The sequence below is a fragment of the Gorilla gorilla genome, chromosome 17 (assembly GCF_029281585.2).
Source record: "Gorilla gorilla gorilla isolate KB3781 chromosome 17, NHGRI_mGorGor1-v2.1_pri, whole genome shotgun sequence".
Classification (NCBI taxonomy): Eukaryota; Metazoa; Chordata; class Mammalia; order Primates; family Hominidae; genus Gorilla; species Gorilla gorilla.
In genome coordinates, this window is record NC_073241.2 from 68,913,077 (window position 1) to 68,929,293 (window position 16,217).

Consider the following 16,217-nt stretch of genomic DNA (forward strand, 5'->3'; position numbering starts at 1 on the left):
CTCAGCCTCCCAAAGTGCTGGGATTACAGGCCTGAGCCACTGTGCCCAGCCTTCTGTATTATTTTCAGTATATGTGCTGCTGAAGTGAGCACTAACCTTTTTAATGCCTTCATCATATTTTCAAATACTTCTAGGAATTAATATTACAGGCAAGATTAATCAGTGTTAACTACTGATATTAGAATAATGATTCAATTTAAATCTTTCAAATAGTAATTTGTCAAATAAATATTCAGGATATCTTGTAATAGCTAAGTTTACAAAGAAAAGTAAGACATAGTCCTTGCTCTTGAGAAACTTATGATGTATTAAGAAAAACTAGAAGCCAATATGGTAAACGATAATGAATGTGCATAAACCAGTGTGGGGATATAAGGCGGTTACAAAGATCTTCACAAGGCTCAGGCTGTGCTTCAGATTCCTGAGGACATTTGAGCCTTGAAGAGGTCTTTCAGTCACTCAACATGTATTCATTAGGTGCCAATTATGTTCAGATGCTCAGTAAATGGAATTGCATTTTGTAAGGAGGGAGACTCAAGGTCAAAGCAGGAAGATTGTATCCAATCTGGAGCCAGCAAATTGACAGGGAGAGAGAAGGGAATTAACAATTACTTTGCACCTATTGTCTACTGGGTGCTTAATCTCTCAGCAGGCCTAGTTCAAGATTTTTGTTCCCACATTACAGACGACAAACCTGAGTTTCAGAGAGGTTACTCTGCTTGCCCAGGTTCATAGAGCATGCATGACGCAGAACTGGAGTGTGAATGCATCTGGTGTCCTTGCGGAGTCCACTCCCAGGACAGCTGCCTTTTTGTACAGGCATAGAAACAGAATAAAAGAAGATGAAGAGAGAATGAGGGAGGCACCAATGGCAATGTGATTTTAGTGGCTGAGGTTACATTATGCTTTAGCTAGAAATGGAAGCCACAGGGGCCTTGAGACAGAATGTAAAGAGCATTGGCTTTAAAATCAGAATTGCCTGAGTTCATATCCCAACTCATTCACTGGGTAGCTTGACCATTGTTGATTATAAGCTTAATCAGAGGTCATCAGGGATAATAATATCCATTGCATCATTGTATACCAACGTCCAGTGTTTAAGTAAATATGACACTTAGTAGTTGTTTGGGCAATATTATTTCAACTTTCTGTTTTGCCCATCAAAGGAACAGCTATTTCATAATGTTGTAGAGCAGAAAAGAAAATTCATGTGTCAAATAAAAAGTAGTTATATTTATTTAAATAATGATCACGTCATTGGCCAAATTCTAAATGCAAGGAATTCATAGCACTGGCTTTTGTCCTGTGTGGACTCTGTCTTGCTTCTTCTCCAGTATTTTTATGTTGCTTTTTTTTTGGACATTGTGACAGCATTCTAAGTCCTAAAGCCCACCCATGTCCACCCATCACCTCCTTTTATAATGCTTATTGGTTTGGGTTTCAAGATATCTTTCATGAGCCATACTCACATTACCTTCATGATATTAATGAAATTTCCTACAATTGCATGAGGATCACTGTTTCTTATTATTTTGCATGAAGTTTAGCTGACACGAACCTGCTTTAGAAATGTACATTTACTCCCAAATTCACTTGCTTTGCAATGCTTGAGATGGGTTTACCTAAAAACCTTGGCTACAATTGAGAGCACCTGCCAGTTCCACAGGAGCAATAATCAGAAGTGGTTTCTGACACTGAGCAATGCTATGGTCACACAGGGACTACCTGGAACATTGAGACAATTACCTTAAGATCAAGGCCCCTAAACCAAAAGAAGAGAAAAAAAAAAGTTTGTTTGTTTTTCAATTGCTGGTTGGTTGTTTACAATCAGATTAAATATCCACTTTTTGCATAACCCATGGATAGACTAAATGGTGAATCTTAAAGACAATAATCAAAAGGGCAACATTAAGGAGAACTCCTGTAAGCTAGAAACTAGAGTAAAAATGAACTGAGTGGTATTTCTAAGAGATTGACTCAAAAAAAAAAAAAAAAAAAAAAAAGCTGGTAGAGTCAAAACCAAAAGAGCAGAACCATCCAATTGGAGAATTTTTTAAGTGAGATGTAATTTCGTAGGTGACAGTAAAAACCAGACTGGACATGGCAGTAGCAAATGCACTCTAAGGAACAATTTCGGTGGTAGGAACAAGTTGGCCTTATTGCCCTAATGGATCATCCCTTTCTCTATCTGCTGTGATATGAGAGCTGATGAGATCCTGCCTGAGGCAGCGGGACTGTCTCAACACAGATTGTCTCTCCATTCACAGGGGTAAACACTTTACTGGGAGGTTTAAAGTGAAATTTAGAATTACAGAGAAGTACCTAGGAAACGGATTATTTTTTTCTTCAGTGAACTCTTGAGAGGGCTTGTCAGTAAAGTTCAAGCAAGCAGGTGTGCCGAAAATTGCTTTAAAACCAAACAGACAGTAGGAGGCACGCATATGCCAGAAATCATAGCCCCCGTGAGAGAGACAAGCCCATTTTTCAGCAGCAGCAGCTGTTGGTGCATCTGCAGACAGGTTGTTGTCAGGAGTGTTGAGCAGAGAAATTTCAGGAGAAAGGTGCACATGAGAACAGAAGAGGCGTGAGGTCTCTGGTGTATGAGATTCAGCAAAGAAACCTGGGTGATGCACTGAGTCCTGGGCTGACATTGTTAGAATTTAGAATTTCATCTGAGACTGGGAGCCTGGACGAAAGTGGCACTGAGACTTTAGATTGGAGTTTGTTAAATCCTGAGCAATAAAAATTGTAGTTCACTCTAATGAAACTTCCTGGGAAGACTATTAGTATTAAACAGGGAGACTCTCTCCCCAGAAATAATGCTAAATCACAGACACAAATACTTGCAAGTCCAGTTCAGCACAAGCCAGAACATGATTGCACTTTTTAAATTAAATTCACTCTTATTGCTTTGGCAGTTGCCATTTTCTGAAATTAATAGGAATGGAATGCATGAACCAAAGGGCTAAGGGTGACCATACTGTGTTAGAGAGTACAGAGGTGAAGGCGACAAAGGTGGGTGGGCAGGCAGAGGTAGGGGTGGCCATATCTTTATTAAGCATTTACTTCAAGGGAGTAGATCGATGAAAAAGGCTAGGACTCTAACATAATCAGAATTTCACAAAATTGTTGGGGATGTTAAGGCTCAAAATAACAACCTGTATTTTACTATAGAAAAATTTAACTGTTTCTTTTAATGTCTCTTAGCATCATGAGGACCCAAAATTATCTTATATCCTTTATGTGACTCAATATGCCTGCTAGCAAATTGCTGATCACCAGGGTGGTGCTCACTTCTTACCTTTTAAAGTATATGGTAATATTAAAAATAAGTCTTAAAGGATCCTAATTCTTTAATAGTAGCCATCTTTATTCCACAAGCCTCACTGTGAATTATTTATCGAAATTCATTAAGTGAATCACTTACTCACGAATTTAGCAAATATTTGTTAAGCTGTCTCACTGTGTGCCAAGTGGTCACTGTTTGGACATAGAGATTAGAAGCATTTGGTTCCTACCCTCAATGAGTTCACTTCAGAATCAATGAAAGAAGCAACAAAATGACCTTTGTGACAAAATCACAATACAGAGGAGTAAGTGCCACAGTATCTGCACTTATCCAACATGAACGAGGCTTCTCAACCTCAGCCTGGGGATTGAGATTAGAAACACTGTCAGGAAGAGGAGCTGCTGGCATTGACCTTTGGGAAATGAGTGATGATTAGCCAAGTGGCCATGGTTGGGTAAGGTATACCAAATGGGAACAACATGGACACAAGCAGAGGACAGACAGAACATAAACAATTAGGGAACTGAATACAGATCAAGAGAATCAAAAAGAGAGGTAAGCAGAAAATCATAGTTTGAGAGGAGTTTGCAGAAACAAGGCCAGAAGCTAATATAGGTAACACTAAGGTACATGACAGTGATTAGAATCCACCAGAAAATTTTGAATAGTAGTAATGTTAACAGATTTGCAGTTCAGAAAGAATTTTGGTGACATTGTGGAGGATGAAGCTGGAGGCATGAAGGCAGGTTAGGAAATTATTACAGTGGTCCAGAGAGCAATAACGAAAGTCTGCACTAAAGCAGAGGTAGGTAGATAGCAGATGGGGATTTGAGAGACTTAGGAAATAATGTTTGTAAGATATGGAGTGTGAGAGGATAGAGGTGTGAGGGGAAGAAAGGATAGAACCTGGAAACATTCTTTCAAGCACATTAAAAATATCAACCTATTTAATATCATAAGAGTTATATTAGTTAAGAAATAATGCATGACTATACTACAGATGTGGAAATGGACACAAACCCAGGTATTGTCCTATGCTTATCAGAACACCTGTTGTAGCCTCTTGTTGCAGATCAGACCATCCCTTTGCAGCAAATGGAAGAATCAGAATCAAAGCCAGCATCCTGTTCTTTCAAGCACCCTATCTTGATACAGCAATTAGAAACAGGTGAAACAAAAGATGGGGGTTACATTCTGTAAAAACCTTGTTGCCCTAACTAGACAACAGGAGAAACAATGCTACAGAGAAAAACAGACTTCAGTCCAGATGGCAAGGTGAGTCAACGCATACCTCATCCTCCCTCCCTTTGATATTATAACTATCATGGCCACATGTTTATCGTAACAAGTGGCCTTGGAACATGGTTACTTATAATGGCGGTTCTCAAAGACAAGATTAAATCGAATGAGAAAAGGCAATATCCGAAGCACAGTTGCTGAATGTTTTCAAAGTGAAGAAATTCAAGCTCAAGTCTAAAAACTGAAAGTTTAAGAAAAATAAAATATGGGATTTAAAAAAGGGAATTGACCCCTAGACCGAAAATAGTAAAAATAATGAATATCAAAGTTTAAAACGACCAGCAAAATAAAGCCGATATTATACACAGAGACTACAATAGGACTGAGAACAGGGTTTTCATTGCCTATGGGAGATGCCACACAATAATGAGTAATAATGTTGAATGGGTGAATGAAAAACATTCATCGGTCTACAGTTGTATAATCAGCATTATTGAAAAATTAACAAAATAGCTATGTTTTGTCTTACACAAATACTGAGTGAACTACGCATAGGCCAGGCACGCCTGTAATCCCAACACTCTGGGAAGCCGAGGCAGGTGGATCACCTGAGGTGAGGAGTTTGAGACCAGCCTGACTAACATGGCAAAACCCTGTCTCTACTAAAAATACAAAAATTAGCCGGACGTGGTGGTGGGCGCCTGTAATCCCAGCTACTCAGGAGGCTGAGGCAGGAGAATTGCTTGGACCCAGGAGGCACAGGTTGCAGTGAGCCAAGATTGCACCACTGCACTTCAGCCTGGGCAACAGAATGAGACTCCTTCAAAAAACAAACAAACAAAGAAAACAAACTACACATAGGTCTTCAAGAAAATCTCAAGTGAAGAATGAACTATAGCAAGGGGCAAAGTAATATTCTAAAAAACTGGTAAATATTGACATAGATATGCTGTAAATTATTTAACTTTAAGATATAAGAAATGAGCTGGGAGCAGTGGCTCACACCTGTAATCCCAGCACTTTGGGAGGCCGAGGCAGGTGGATCACCTGAGGTGAGGAGTTCGAGACCAGCCTGGCTGACATGGTGAAACCCTGTCTCTACTAAAAGTAGAAAAATTAGGTGGGCATGGTGGCGGGCACCTGTAATCCCGGCTAGTCAGGAGGCTGAGGCAGGAGAATCGCTTGAACCCGGGAAGCGGAGGTTGTAGTGAGCAGAGACACTGCACTCCAGCCTGGGCAGCAGTGCAAGATTCCATCTTAAAAAAAAAAAAAAAACCAACCAAATAAACAAAAAACTACACATAGGTCTTTAAGGAAATCTCAAGTGAAGAATGAACTTTAGCAAGGGGTAAGGTAAGATCCTACAAAAATGGTAAATATTGACATAGATATGTTGTAAATTATTTAACTTTATGGTATAAATAGCTGGGAGCAGTTGCTCATGCCTGTAATCCCAGCGCTTTGGGAGGCGAAGGCGGGCAGATCACTTGAGGTCAGGAGTTTGAGACCAGCCTGGCCAACATGATGAAACCTCATCTCTACTAAAAATACAAAAATTAGCAGGTGTGGTAGCAGGCACTTTTAGTCCCAGCTGCTCGGCAAGTTGAGGCAGGAGAATCGCTTGAAGCCAGGAGGCAGAGGTTGCAGTGAGCTGAGATCTCGCCACTGCACTCCAGCCTGGGTGACAGAGCGAGACTCCGCCTCAAAAAAAAAAAAAAGATACAAGAAATAAGTAATACTATATTGCATATTTTAAAAGACAGAATTGAGGCTCTAGATTAAAAACAATAAGAATGTTTGGGAGATTTTTTTCAATCTGTTATTAAAACATAAGACTGTCCATGTATTTTGAAAGAGAAACCAATAATAAATTAGATTGTTAATAAAGAGTTATTGAGGCAAGATAATAGGGTCTGGAGGCAGGGAACTTAAGGCCAATTCGTGCTGAATTCCTAAAGCGGAATAAAAGGAAAACACCAAGGTCTAGGGGGCAGGGAATCTAAGGCCAATTAACACCGACTTCCTAAACCTCAACCAAAAGGAAAAACCCCATCTCCCCCTGCCCAAGTAACAAAGGATCAAAGGCTACTCTCTCTGCAACCCTCCCCCTTCCACCACATTGCAGAGGGAATGGGAAAGTGTCCTGGATTGGCAGTGGGCCAAGGATAAGCCATCCCTTCATCTGCATAGGGCACCAATTCACCTCAGTCTTTAATTAGCCATGGACCAAATCCTTTATCCAGATAAGGGGTAGCCCATAGGGACCTCAAAAAGAGTACTTAAAACCCAGAAAACTTTGTACCGAGGCCCTTTGAGCTGCAGGCTAGGGCCTACTCCCACCCTGTGGAGTGCTTTTTTGCTTCCTGCTTTCCCTGCTTCCTTCCTGTTACTTTGTGCATTTTGTTCAATCCTTTGTTCAAAACACCAAGGACCTGGACAACTCTCACTCACGATCTTCCTTCCAGTAACATTATAATCTATGTATAATGTACCTATATATTTATGGCTAAACATTAGAAATAATAAAAATATAATGCAGTGCTTCCAAACCAGAAGAAGAAAGAAAAACAAAGGAAATAAATAAAATTCTGATAATTAAATAAATATTGGAAGGAAAATAAAAATGTAAAAAAGAAAAATATTATAAACAGAAAACACTATGTATGGTAGAAATATTTCAAATATATCAAGAACTCCAATAAATATAAAGAAATTAAGCTTTCTTATTAATATCAGAAAATGTGATACAGTCTTAAAATCTTTATTATGCTGTTTTAAAAGATACATTAAAACAGGGCCAGGCGCGGTGGCTCATGCCTGTAATCCCAGCACTTTGGGAGGCCGAGGCGGGAGGATGACGAGGTCAGGAGATCGAGACCGTCCTGGCTAACACGGTGAAACCCCGTCCTTACTAAAAATACAAAAAATTAGCCGGGCGTGGTGGCGGGCACCTGTAGTCCCAGCTACTCGGGAGGCTGAGGCAGGAGAATGGTGTGAACCCTGGAGGCAGAGCTTGCAGTGAGCTGAGATCACGCCACTGCACTCCAGCCTGGGCAACAGAGCGAGACTCCATCTCAAAAAAAGAAAAAAAAATACATTAAAACAAAATGACATAGAATTATTAAAAATGAGAAAAAGAGGTAAAAATAAAACAGATACTATGAAAGACAATAACCAAAGGAATGCTTTATAACAATATAGTAACATTAATGTCATACAACATATGTCATACAGCAGAGAGTAGTGATATAGTGATAAAAGGAGCAATTCCGATAATATATAACAACTGTAGGCATGAATACTCTTTATGTCAAAATATATGAAGCAAAAATATAATTAGAAAAATAAATTTTTAATACCAAATATTTTAATATATATATTTAGATACTCAAAGATCAAGCAGATAAAAAGTCAACATCTAAATGATTAAAATAAACATCTGAACAAATTTGAATATACCCATCTCCCTCTATGTCAATTTCAAAATTTTTAAACAAATATTTGTAAAACTCTATGCTCATAAAATAGACTTCTTCAAATACATATGGAACACTTTTTAAAAATCTGATTACATTCTAAGGAGGAAAAGAAGTTTCTACACATTTTATTTTATTTTATTTTATTTATTTATTTATTTTGAGACAAGGTCTTGCTCTGTTACCTGCGCTGGAGTGCAGTGGTGTGATCTCAGCTCACTGCAGCCTCAATCTCCTGGGCACAGGTGATCCTCCTACCTCAGCCTCCCTAATAGTTGGGACCACTGGTGTGTGCCACCATGCCTGACTCATTTTTATATTTTTTGTAGAGATGGGGTTTCACCATGTTGCTTAGGCTGGTCTTGAACTCCTGAGCTTAAACGATCCGCCCACCTTGGCATCCGAAAGTGCTAGGGTAACAGGCATGTGCCACTGTACTCCGCCTATGTTTTAAATAATTAATGTCATATCAGCCATATTTTCTGACAGCATCTTAATAAGTTTAGCTATGAACAATGTAAAATTGGATAATGAAGAAAGTTTAGAATGTTTTAAGTGTATAAGCCTATATAAGTTCTGAATTAAAGGAAAAATAGAAATAAAATAGTATTAGAAGTAATTAGCAAATGAATCAATAAACAAACTTTATGAGCTATAATGGTATTTAAATTTAAATATAAATGTAAATATATGGTTCCAAACTCTCTGTTTAATATAAACAAAGATTGGCAATTTATGAATAAACTTTTAACTGATAAAGCCAGAAAACTAATAGAATTAATACAAACAGTAAAAGGGAGAAAAATAACGATTAAAGCATATACAAATGAAATGGGAAACAAAAAACCTCAACAATATAATAAATAATAAAATTGAGTTTTTCCTATAAACAATTAACAAAAGGATTAACCAAGGATTTTAAAACTCTAGCAAGGCTGTTCAAGAAATAAAAAATTGCTCAACTAAATAATATTACAAATAAAAAGAACTTCAAATAGAGTGTTAATTTTCTAAAATCATAGTTTAAAACTATGAACAACTGTATACCAATACATTTGGTGAAAAATGAAACGGACAATCTGAAAGAAACGTATAAACTGCAAAAATAAATTCAAAGAGACAGAGTAAATAAAATCAATGTATTACAGACTATGGAAATAACAATCAACAATTCCCTCTTCCTTTTTTCACTGCCCAATTTTATACATATTATACTCAGATTGATTTACAAGCATATGTAAGCCATGTCTTACAGGGATACCCAATTTGTCTTATAAAGCCAGGAGAACTTTTATTAAGACTGAGTGAGAAAAAATGTAGGAAACTATGATGATCGACCAATGTTACCATGAACATGAATATAAAATTTAAAAGGCAATAAAAACTTAAAAACTACATTCAGCATCATAATAAAAGAACTAGGGTTTATACAAAGTAATACAATGATGGTTTAATGTAAGAAAACCTACTGTTCTTTATGAACGATTAAAGGGCAATGATATTAAGAATATCTTAATAGATGCAGAGAACAAATGGAATCAAATAAGCACTTATCGATGATAAACAAAAAGTTATAGTAACATGAGAATAGAAGAGCATATCCTAAAGTTGATAAAGAATAGCTAATGAATTGGCAAATTAAACAGATGACTTAAAACTTAATGATAAAGCCATATTGGTTGCAAAGAACCGTCTGTTATAACCTGTGAATGAGCATGAGCAGCAACATTGCTCTAGACAAGATTTATCTTAAAAAAACTATGATTTTTTTTAACAGCCTTACACATTGGCAATCATGCATCTGTAAAGTAATGACAAAAGATACCATTAAAATGACAACAATAGTGAAAAGGCACTTACAAATAAATCTAACAAAAGATATTGTAAATGACATATGAAAATTTAGGAAACACAATTTTGAAGAACTTCGAATAAGATTTTGTAAATTGCATAAAATATGTTGATTTTAACTGGAATTTCATATAACTTTAATCTAATTACAAATAAAATTGTAAAAGAGTGTTTTGAAGACCTTGACCCGTGAATTATTTGGAAGGATAAAGGACAAGGAATACTCTAGAAGAAAAAGAAAGAAGGAGCTGGAATAAAAACTTGTCTTATTATTTAACAAGATTTATTAAAATACTGTAATGCTGGAGCAGTGGAGACATATTATAACGATGGAGCAGAATGGAAAAACAATCTTAGACCCACTTGTATGTGAAAATTTGATGCATGACAAAAAAAGGTATTAAAAGCCAGTGGGAGACAATGTAGCAAATATTGTTTGGAAAATAGCTATTCACTGGTAAAAAATAAATATAGATCCCTGAGTTGCAAAATAGACCTAAATCAATTTCACATGGAAAAGGCCTATGTGCTAAAAGCTGAACTTAGAAACTTTCAGAAGAAAATACAGGGAAAATTTTACTATACTAAAAATTTTAAGAACATCTTTAAGAAGATATAAAAAACACAGCTAGAGATGTATAAAATTAAAGCTTCATATAAAAAATACATTTCAAATAAAATTAAAACCACATATTAGAAAAAATAATGAGTGAATATATGACATTAGCTTACATTGCATGATATATAATTTATATCTATAAGTCAATCAGAAAAATAAATGTGCAATAGAAAAATGAGAAAGGATCTGATCATAAAGTTCCACAAAGAACAAAAGCAAATGTGTAACACTAAAAACATATTGGACCTTACCCTTTATGAGGAAAATGTCAATTAAAACAATGTGATTATTTGATTACTTGAAAGCCATTAGATTGATAGAATTTTAAAAGGTGACGACTTCAAGTGTTTGGATGGCTGTGGGTAAACGGGAACTCTAATAGTGACATGTTGAAATATAAACTGGTAAAGCTATCTTGGAAAGCAATTTACCAATACATAGGAAAAGTAAAATCACACATGCTCTATGACCTGCCATTCAATTTCTACACCTACATGATTTAAAAAAATTATGCAGTTATACAAGGAATGATGTGAAATTATATTTATTTCACTATTATTAATAACAGCGAAAAATTATAGTCCATATAATTTCAAACCACTAGTAGATATAGGTAAATGTTTACTGTTTTAATCAATTACTTACCAACAGTTAAAACAAATCAACTAAATATAATGAGCAAAAATGCAATTGCAAAAGAACATGTAAGTGATTTCTGCAATTTAGTCTGAGATGCATCCAAAAACGAATATGTATTAATGGGTGTGTAATAAAGCCAGAATAGCAAAATGTTGATAAATCTAAGTAAAAGGTATATAGGTGCTCACTGTAAAATTCTTTCCAACTTGTTGTGTATATGAATATTTTAAATATAGTTGAATTTGATAACATACTATAAATACTCATAAATTATATTATTTGCAGAATGATACATTAATAATAAAATTGTAAAAACATGCATGGAAATGACACATATTAACTTCAGAGTAATGGTTACTTCTAGGGAATGAGAGAAGGAAAGGGATGAAAGGTGAGGATTTACTCTATCAGTCATGTTTCCTAGTGTTAAAGAAAGAAAAAGTAAGGAAGAGAGAAATCTAAAATACAGCAAAAAGATTTCCATGTGTTAATACCAAGTTGTTCATTCAGAGATATAGTTTATTACTTCTGTACATACTTCTAATTGAAATACTGCCTGATTAAAACTTATAAATATCAAAACACGATGAACGATATCTACATTATCAAAATTATCTTAAAAGGATAATATTGGCTTAAAAAGCAAGATCATTTGCATTGTAAAATGCCTGGTGCATAAAATTTTTAAATGCAAAACAATCTTAAGTGTCGTATATGGATATATGCATAAATAATAAAAGTAAAAAAGCACAAATGTGAAGATACTCACCAAATAAAAGACAGTGGTTACCCCAGGGGAAGAAAAGAGCAAAATGAGTTAAGGAACGGTAAAGGTCGTTTCAATTGAATTTGCAACATTATAGTCCTCAAAACAATTTTACTTTTGATAAATCTGGGTAATAGAACACAGTTCTTCAAGTTTTAAAATTTTCATGATACATAATAAAAAAGAAATCATAAATCAGTACAGTCTAAAAGAATGACCTGACTTCTCAAGTCAGAAACAGCATCACAAAAAGAAAGAACTCTCCCATGACACATGAGAAACTGCTAGCATATTCCAAGAACTCTTTTTCCTATTAGTCTATGATATTAGCTTAGATCATTGATTACTGGTTATATTCATTTATTTCTGTACGTACGATAATCCTGTGCTGTTTTGTGGCCATTATTTTATATATCTTACATTGTATCCTCAAATCATAGGGTTTAAAAAATTCTTACTGAATATTTGATAAAACCATTTAACCAAACTGAGGATTCATCTGGATCATTCTAAACATTTCTCATTCTTTTTTTTGTTAAGAAGCTGAGATCACAAGAAATATCTAAGAAACTTCCTGGAGAAGTTGCATATTGGAAAGGATCATTTAATTTGAACACCAGTGAGGCAAAATTCCTTAAGAAAAGCGTAGCCATTAGATACAAAGCAGAATGTCTACAGTGGTTATAATTCAACCTTTTCAGGCCCTCAGCTGCTTTTCCCAGCTAAGAGCCAAGAGTGTCTACCCAGGATCCTGGGCATTCAGCGTGAAATGAGCAATGCCGACGTTTCTTAGGCCAGTCGCTGTGGCTCACGCCTTGGGAGGCCAAGTTGGGCAGATCGCTTGAGCTCAGGAGTTCGAAACCAGCCTGGGCAACAAGGCAAAACCCCGTCTCTACAAAAAACACAAAAATTAGATGGGCGGGGTGGCATGTGCCTATAGTCCCAGCTACTTGGGAAGCTGAGGTGGGAGGAGTGCTTGAGCCCAGGAGGTTGAGGCCACAGTGAGCCGAGATCGCGCCACTGCACTCCAGCCTGGGTGACAGAGCAAGACCCTGCCTAAAATAAGATAAAATAAATTAAAGAAAATAAAGAAGTTTCGGCCGGGTGCAGTGGCTCACGCCTGTAATCCCAGCACTGTGGGAGGCCGAGACGGGCGGATCTCGAGGTCAGGAGATCGAGACCATCCTGGCGAACACGGTGAAACCCCGTCTCTACTAAAAATACAAAAAAATTAGCCAGTCGTAGTGGCGGGCGCCTGTAGTCCCAGCTACTGGGGAGGCTGAGGCAGGAGAATGGCGTGAGCCCGGGAGGCGGAGCTTGCAGTGAGCCGAGATCGCTCCTCCAGCCTTGGCGACAGAGCGAAACTCCGTCTCAAAAAAAAAAAATAAATGAATACATAAATAAAAAGAAGTTTCTTGAACCATGATAGGCTACTTGCTACCAAAAACTAGAGAAATACACATGTACATCGGACTAGTTATGGAAGAAAAGGACCTAAAAGTCAGCTTTCTACTTAAGATGGGACAACTGGGTTGAGACTCCCGTCAGTGTAACCAAGTGTTCTGTGGCTGAAATTAGAGCAATTTGTTACACAGATATGAGAAAAAAAAAAAATCAAAGAATCATCAAGGCAGATACCTACTCATTTCCTTTTTCCTCCTTCTTTCCGTTCCACAAAATACTTTCCCCACCCCCCCCCCTCCCCGCTGAAAGAGCATATTCACAGCCATGGCAAATCCCTCCTCTCAAACCATCTATCAATTTGAAGTGGTTTCTGCTTTACAGTCTGAATCCACCCCTACTTGGAGTTCCTTAGAGGATAAATAGAATGAAAATGCAAAGTGCTAATAACATATACATATCTAACTCTTTTCACAAGGGTATTGTAAAGACTAATGAGTTATTGTTTGAAAAGACTTTGGTGGCTTTCTGATGAAAGGTGGAATATGCATAGAGTTTGGAAGGTTTTATTTTGTTACTGTTGTTGTTATAATTAGAGTAGCTGTATAGTGTGTGAAGCACACCACCAGCCAAGCATCATCTCCTTTCTCCTTCCTTGTTTGTGCTTGAAAAGTAAGCCCGTTGCCCTCTATAGGTCTTGGTTGCGTTAATCACTTTTTATTCTGCTGTCAGACACCATGGGGTAAACTCTGGATTATTTAGTCAGCTGAAAAGCCAAAGTCAACATTTTGGAAAATTCCCTGACCTTCCTAACATTCTTCTTCTTTCTTTCACACTCCAACAGAGTATCCCCTCTGTGTGCTAGACTTTCTATTTTGATAATTTGTCTGACTTACTGCATTTGGTAAGGGAGGTCTGGGAAACGAAGTTAAGCATCCCAGGAAGGTTTATTCTGCCCCTTATTAAATGGAAGCTAGTCTTTGCAGACCTCTAATAAGGTTCACGAGCTCAAAAGCATCACTCAAGGATAAGTGTGCATAGGTCTTTGTTGATCTGCATGCTGATCTCTCTAGGTCTTTGACTCTGTGTTCTGGGGGGGCTATTTTGCATTTGCTGAATAGTATACCTTTTCCCTGCTGCCCTCCTCTCTCTTGTTATGTATGGGCTGTCTCTGTCTAAAATTCCTTATGCTGATTTTCCAGACACATTTATTTATGTTCACTCACTAATTGAAAATCTCATATTTGAAGTTATTATTCTGATTGATGTCTGTCATTTTGATCAAGCAGTAGCTCACAGATGCTTTGTTAGAACAATTTTATAAGTGAGTTTATCATCATGCCTTTCTCTCCTGACCTTCTCCATAGCTGGTAGCAAAAAATCTCAGTGGAGGCTCAGAAAGAGGAGATGTTTGGCAAGCCTCCCAAATTCATTTCATTGTGTCTTCACTACTAAAAGCAATCCTTCTATTTCAGCTGTTGTTAATAGTAATGGAGGAGAGGCAGAGCAGTCAGACTCAGTGCAGGGAAACAAAAATAAGTGGAATGGGGACCTCTCCCCACCAAGAGGAACTCTGTCCCCAAGCTGAGCGCACATTTGTTCTCTCCCACACAGACAACGTTGGGAGGCAGGTGGGGGTGGGGGAGAATGTTTATCAGATTGCTCTTCATAATATGTGAAATACAGAGAAGGTTGAAATTCTGAGCTGCTTTAGGTAAGAGGGCACTGAAAGGTGGTGGAAAGGTACTCAGAAAACCAAGATGTGGAACAGAGAATACATTTTCTACACTTTGCACATTTGCTAAGTCCCATCAATTCTACTTGTTTTGTTAGAAAAAGTGTTTCCTAAAGTATATAAGTTGTTCTGTAACCAATATATTCTCATTCAAATAAACTGGTTAATGTTATACATGTTATTCTTGTTTTCAAAATTAGCAATGCCCATTCATAGTTAAGTTCATTCTATCAAGGAGCTTATTTCAATTTACATAATCCAAATTTTTTGGAATGTATTTGAATCACTTTTTATTTATCACAAAAATTAACATCCCAAGAAATGATTGCCTTCTGAAACAGTTTTAAATATCTTGTATTAGACCATAGGCCTCTTGTGATTAAATAATTTTATGTATAGAATCATGAACCATTAATATCAGAAAGACCTTGGGCTCATTGAATCCAAATCTGTGCCTAATGCATGTATGGATTTCCTCTTACAATATGAACACTTAGAATTTGCTTAAATGTCTTTTTAAAATCCCACCTCATGAGGAAAGACTCATGAAAGAAAGTGTTCATTTTTGGACAAAGATCCAGATTAAATGAAAATTCTATTTGCTAATCATTTTTAACCACTAACTACAATTTTTCTTAGAAATTCACTTCCAATTTCTTTCATTCATTTAAAAATATTTATTGAAGATCTTTTATGTGACAGGCACTATTCTAGAGATTGGGGATATTTCAGTGAACAAGACTAATGAAGTCCCTGCCCTCATGGAGCTTGCATTCTGTGTTCAAAAACAGACATGAAGCAAGCTCATTAATAAATAAAATAACATTAGGTGGTAATAAAGGATATAGAAAAAAAGAGAAAACCATTTTAGGGATAGAGAAAGAAGAAGGGATAGAAGCATTCTATCTGTTGATCTGTTTGAAGCATTCTGGTTAGGGAAGTACTCTCCGAGTAGGAGACATTTGAATAGACACCTAAAAAAGGTGAAAGGAAGGTTAGTCTTGCAGCAGGAATGCAGAACAAGGTCCCAACAGCATGAATGAACTGAACTGGAGGAGTAGCAAAAGGGCTCTTGGTCATGAATAAAAACCAAACTATTTTACCTCAAAATATTTTTGACATATTTCTAGATGGTTATTTAGAAAAGCTGGACATGTAAAAATAGCTGAAAAGCTGTCTTTTGTAGGGGAGATTTGCAACTG

At 36.8% G+C, this 16,217-nt stretch overlaps 1 long non-coding RNA gene across 3 annotated transcripts in view; it reads right to left on the reverse strand.

Moving 5' to 3' along the window:
- LOC101150578 (uncharacterized) overlaps positions 1-16,217 on the reverse strand; it is a 515,608-nt gene that overhangs the window by 394,894 nt on the left and 104,497 nt on the right. The gene's annotated exons all lie outside the window — the stretch shown is intronic.